At 45.5% G+C, this 6,000-nt stretch overlaps 1 long non-coding RNA gene across 1 annotated transcript in view; it reads right to left on the bottom strand.

Moving 5' to 3' along the window:
• Nucleotides 1-3,829: 3,829 nt before the first annotated feature.
• LOC135975682 (uncharacterized) overlaps nucleotides 3,830-6,000 on the bottom strand; it is a 93,362-nt gene continuing 91,191 nt past the window's right edge. Inside the window, exon 3 of the long non-coding RNA XR_010592668.1 lies at nucleotides 3,830-4,135. This is a non-coding gene — a long non-coding RNA (uncharacterized LOC135975682). The remainder of the gene's footprint in view (nucleotides 4,136-6,000) is intronic.

Genomic DNA, 6,000 nt, shown 5'->3' with positions numbered 1-6,000 from the left:
CGTGCCACCCTACTTCCAGAAGGTAGAGTAATGTACTTGTCTGGCTCATTTAATTGCCTCTGTTTTGGGACTCGGGAAACCTTGTCCCCTTACCATATTAAGCAGTGTCCCAATCCCATCCTATGTAAAATATAGCCACGTGTGTTTTATTTGTTATGATGTAATTTTCTGTCATCACCGCAGTCACTGACACAAAGTAAGTGTGTGTGTGTGTGTGTGTGTGCGTGCGTGCGCATGTGTGTGTGTGTGAGAGAGAGAGAGAGAGTCCTACTTGCAAAGAGTGCAACTACATCCTCGACTCATTTATTAGTTGCTTTACTGCCAGGGCTCTGGGAGGTGTCTGTGAACCCTGTTCCCTTGTTGAAACAAGCAGCACCCCGTGTTATCTGAAATGAATCACTTCTGCTAAGAACCGTCAGGCATGTGCATTTATAACAGGCAAGAGCTGAAACAAGTTCACAATGAAATTCAAGCAAACACTTGCACAGTATTTTTTGCAGTGTACACGCAGACAGACATTCAAGTCTAGTGATAACAATAGTTCACTTACCTTCACATCTGAGCAATAACAATGATAATTAGCGGGGCTGCTCATCCAGCTGTTTTCTTCTTTGATTTCCAGTTATGTTCCTAGAGACAAAAACTGTCCTCCACTGAGATCCTTTACTCTGATCCAGCGACATAAGGGGGCCTTGAAGTTGGTGGAAACAGTCCCCAGTCTCAGGGACAGTGTAGGCAGCCCTACATCCCGCTACTCGCAACCACCTCGTAGCTGTAGGGGACATGGTAGGGCAATGGCTAAAGATCAGAGGAATGGAGCAATTTTTAGGCAGTTGAAAGAAAGCTGCCATAAATTAGAGCCTCCAGTTGGGTTGCTCCAACTTTGTGAGAGGCCACATTGACCATGGAGTAGCCTAGAATCTGGGGAGTACAAAGGTAGCATCCAGCTACCTTTAGCCCTCCTCTGTCCTCCCTGCCACAAGCTTCACATCACAGAATTTCTACCTTCCTGATTTTCAAGTAGGATTTTTACAACAGTACTAAGGAACAATTTTCAATTCATGTTATCAGTGAAAAGCCTTCCATTTTACATTCATTCTCCTTGGTGTTTATTTTTCTAATTAGCAAAAGATAGCTGTGTGTTCAGAGAAATGCCGCTTCACTGGACTCCCTCTTCCCTGCTAGGAAGTCAGAACAATGCCTTTGTGACCTCTTGCTTAGGGCCTGATCCTGAGTTTGGCCTACAAAAAATCATTTTTTTTCTGATCAGCCACGCTCTGGTTAGCTGCATTATGTCGATGGGTTTTAAGCACTAAGCATGAAATTCACCAGTGTATAGAGGGCCAGCATAATGCCTACGGATCAGTTAGGACTTAACTGATGCATGGGCTTCACCCGCACTCTCTGGGCAGGACTGTTTTTCACTCTTACAAAGGACTAATGGTTTGCAATACTGATCCTATTCTTTCCAATTCATTCACTTCTGAAAAATTCAGAGTAAGATGTAGAGCTATGGGCAGCTGGTTCCGAACTTTATTTGCCTTAACATTTTATTATGGCAAATACCTGTAAGGATTATGGGTTTCTGGGCATTATGTTTGGAAAGAGTTTGCTAGAATCCCTAATATATATGTCTTGGCTGACAGCCCCTTGTCACTCAGTGTGAGATTGATTTAGGAGAAGTGTAAAGTTGATTTGTGGAAGGGGAGGAGGATCATAAAAGGGGAATGGCTTGAAAAATGTGTGTAAGGGAGTCAGTGTAACCCTATACACTTACATTAGCCAGGGACTTAACTCTTTTTCCTTCAGTGTTTTTCTGATAAATGTCTATTTAAAACCAAGCCCTGACCCCTGTTAATAAATCCGAGTTATCTAGTTCTATCACACTTTCATCGGGATCAGCCTTAAATTTTCCCCTGCCCTGAAGAAGACTTAGAGTGTCCCATTTGGGGGCAGAGATAGAAGAAGTTTTAAAATGCCAGTGGAAGAATATGCTCCCCTAGTCACATTGGCAGGCAAATTATTGGCATTACTGACATGCCAGCTACAGGCTGAAATTTTGCCCTGGTAACATTTTAAAATTAAGACCCTTGTCCAAAGCACATTTGAGTCAATGGGAACCTTTCCATTGACATCAATGGGCTTTGGGACACACCCTAAGTACATAAGGTGGAAATCTCATTCCCTGTGCAAAACATAAGTAAATGGGCTTTGTGCAGCTCACCAGTGCAGGAGGAAAGGTGGGCGGGGGGGAGGGTGAGGGGGAGATGGAACCTTCTTCCCCCTTACACAGAAATGGGAAGCAGAGTATGCATGTCTCAGCCTGTGCCCACTGCTCCATGTGCTTCAGTAGTGGTCATGGCCCACTGCACGGCGGCTCTAGCTTTTTCGCTGCCCCAAGCACGGCAGGCAGCCAGGGGGCCAGGCTGCCTTCGGCGGCTTGCCTGCGGGAGGTCCCCGGTCCTGCGGATTTGGCGGCATGCCTGCAGGAGGTCCGCCGGTCCCGCAGCTTTGGCGTACCCGCCGCCAAATTGCCACCGAATCCGCGGGACCGGCGGACCTCCCGCAGGCATGCCGCCCCAGGCACACTCTTGGAGCGCTGGTGCCTGGAGCCGCCGCTGGCCCACTGTATAACACACCACACGTGGTCAGTAGGTCTTTACAATGTGTGAACCCACTGGGCCAAGTTCCCAGTTATGTTCTGACTGGCATGCCTGCTCATAGTCCCCTGCCGATCTCGCACGCCATACTACAGTGGAGCACGCAGGAGACTGTAGAACTCTCCTGCAGAGATTCTCAGAGACTGGCATCATTTCCACAGTGGAACTCCATTGCAGTTTGGGTCTTCCACAACTCCACTGCATCAGAGACACCCTCATGCCTGTAATGGATCTGCTAATCAGGGGAGGACAGTTCCGATCAGCCTCCTCCCCACTCCACTCCACTTCCCCTTCCTCACCTTCCCCCTCTTCCCCAGGTTTAGACACATTTGTTCATTTCAGGGAGGGAGAGAGAGCCAAGGAGTGAAATTAACCCTGACCCAGCAGGTTCAATCCCTTTCCTTCTAGCTGGGTAAGAGGAAAGATCCTGAACCAGGAAGTGGCCGGGGTTCTGTTTGGGAAGCAACCGCCCCATGACTAGCCTGGAGCTGCAGAGAAGCTGGATGCAGAAGCAATTCCCTAGGAACCATATGCGGAGCTGCATGTGGAACAGGCTGTGACTGTTGGACAGGTCTGTGTGGGACTTACATGGAGCAGCAGCGGCTGGGCAGGGAGCCAGTGCAGAAGGCCCCAGGGGGACAGAGTGAGACTGGTTTGGAAACCTGTAAGTTCCTGGTTGCTTGAATGGAGACTGGACTGGAAAGGTCTCCCCAGGGACTGGGCTTGAAGGGCCCCAATTCTTGGTTAGACTTCCCCAAGGACCCAAACAGGAACCGCTATTGCTCACTTGAACTGTAACTGCTTAAGCCTCTGTACCTAGGGTATCTGCAAGCTTCCCTGCCAGCACTAGTAACATACGCTTTCACTTAGCCATGGGTCTGAGTGGTTATTGGGACTCACCAGGACTACTGCCTACAAGGCCTTGCTGCTGAAGCACCTATAAAGCTTGCCTCTGAGTCATGATACACATGGCACATTGCTGGCACCTTGGAGGTTTTGTGTGCTCCATTATTGAGCAGCCCCAATACTTACGCACTTATTTTTGCCCCTTCCAACCCAAGGCAACTGCTTGTTCTGAGTGCTCCTAAGGCTGGAGCATGATGGAATATGATGTGTGAATAAAAGTGTTTGGAAGAGATACTAGCCAATAGACCACAGGAGAGGGCAGGTGGAGGAGACCAGCTTGTTGTTCATGCGTTCTAAAGCTTTACGTTTCAGGACAAGAATTATGAAATGAGAGCTGCCATTTAAATAGGAAGAATTCAGTTCAAATGTCTGTGACAGAGCACAGGATTTCATTTCTCAGAAGATCTAACACTTGGATTCAGCTGCACTTGGGAGAAACCTGCTGTTCAGTTCTGGGTGCTGTCAGCGAAGGCCAGGATTTCAACTCCAGTAATTAGCAACAAACGTCACCACTTTCAGTGTGCCAGCCAGCAAAAAGGTCCATTCTTCAAACATCTGTCCCCATCTCCCTATGAGGAGGAGAAAAATATGAGCACAGGGAATTTAAGTGACAGCACCCGTGATCGGGCATATGTCACTGCCTCAGAGGCTGATTTAACCAGGCAGCAGGTAGAAAAGACAAATATTCACTATCGGAACTGGAGAAAATGGAGAGGAGGCAGAATGAGATAAAACCTATTACAGAAAGTGTTTTACAGTGCAATACCTTAGGGAGCTGGGAGGGAAGAGGAAAGCTCACCATAAATGGAAAAAAAGCTTGAACTGTAATTGATTCACAATGACCAAGGCTTTTACCACATTTAGACTCTATTTCCATGGAAGAGAAAAAATGCACCAAATCTCAGGTGTTCAGTATCTTTAAAGCACACAACAGACAGATGTATGACAATAGATTCATATTAGAGTAAATTTCCTCTCTATGGGTTTCGTGAAAGGGCTTTTGATGCTTTCGAAGTTAAACCACAGGCAAACTAATCAACCCAAACTGAAAGGTCATCCTCGGAAGGTCGTTTTGAGAACAGACATTGACATTGCTCAGACTGCATGGCTCCTGCAAATGAACTGCATAAAAGAGAGTTTGTGTTGGCAATATATATAGCCAGATGCTCAGCTGTTGTCAATGAGTGCCTCTCCATTGACTTTAACCAATTAGTCCAGATCAGAAGCTGCAGAGGTGGCTTTCCCCTGCCACATCCCCAATTGCTAGTCATGTAAACTCAGCCTGCAATCTGGCAGCCAAGCTAGGTTCTTTCTAGTTTATACCTTGCCAAAACTGAAGACCTGCAATCTGAATTCTGTTGATGCACAATCTAGAATAGATTCCAGCTCACTTTCCCGGAGGTGTGCAGGTTCTGTAGAGCCAACCGAAGTAAAAAACCAGTGTCAAATATATTCTTATCTCTCAGGTCAGTAGATGGGACTCTGAATACACACAGGGGTAAGATCTGCTCAATCAGAAGGTATACGTTTTGCATGGTCATTTTTTTCAGACCGAATGTAAAGTTTCCTTAAACAATTTTAAGCCACAACATTCTGATCCAGATCCCACCTTTCCCCAAGTTCAGGGATAGTTGGATCTCCGGTTTTAGTTCATTACTTATTAAATGGTTGTTAGATTTTAGTCTTGCCCTTTTATATTCTTGTCTAGAAAAAAGTATTTCTGCATCCTGAGAGCGAGTACTCCTTTGGTCTTTCTGTACTGCATGCTTTTATGTAAAACTCAATAAAACTGTATTTGCCAATATAATTACAGATGCAGCTACACTTTTTAATAATAGATTATATAAAGCATGTTATGAAATGCATGCATATCAAGTTCCTGGCAAATTACACTATGTACTGTAACCAGGTGTTATAAAACCAATTACAGTATATGAGAATTACTGACACAACGTATGCGCCCCTTTAATAAAATACGATTTCAGATGGCTGTAAAACACATTGTAAAGTACCACTGAGTTATTACAAATTTGTGGCAGCCAGCAGCACTGAAGAGGAATCCATTTTTACGGTGGACATTGTGATAAATGAAAGCTTAAGGGCTATAGGCTTGCAACCGTACTGTCCACATAAAGAGGACAAAATACTATGATCCTTACTCTGTTTTCACTCAGTCCCTAGTAAGGCAAATTCACATGGAAGTCCATGGTAGTTTGCTCAACTAAAGACTAGGTGAAAACAGAGTAAAGACCTTAGCATTTGCCCCACACCACATTTACTATGTTCCGTCAACTTTGTTGCAATATCACACTAAGGGCCTGATCCAAAGCTCCTTGAATTCACGGGAAATCTTTCTGTTCACTTGAATGGGTTGTGGATCTGGTCCTAGTTGAATTATTTATTTCCATATTATTTCCTAAGCATAGAGGGGCTG

Source organism: Chrysemys picta, chromosome 14 (genome assembly GCF_011386835.1).
Source record: "Chrysemys picta bellii isolate R12L10 chromosome 14, ASM1138683v2, whole genome shotgun sequence".
Lineage (NCBI taxonomy): Eukaryota > Metazoa > Chordata > Testudines > Emydidae > Chrysemys > Chrysemys picta.
Note: the sequence above shows the minus strand (reverse complement) of the source record. Positions and strands in the feature narration are given on the sequence as shown.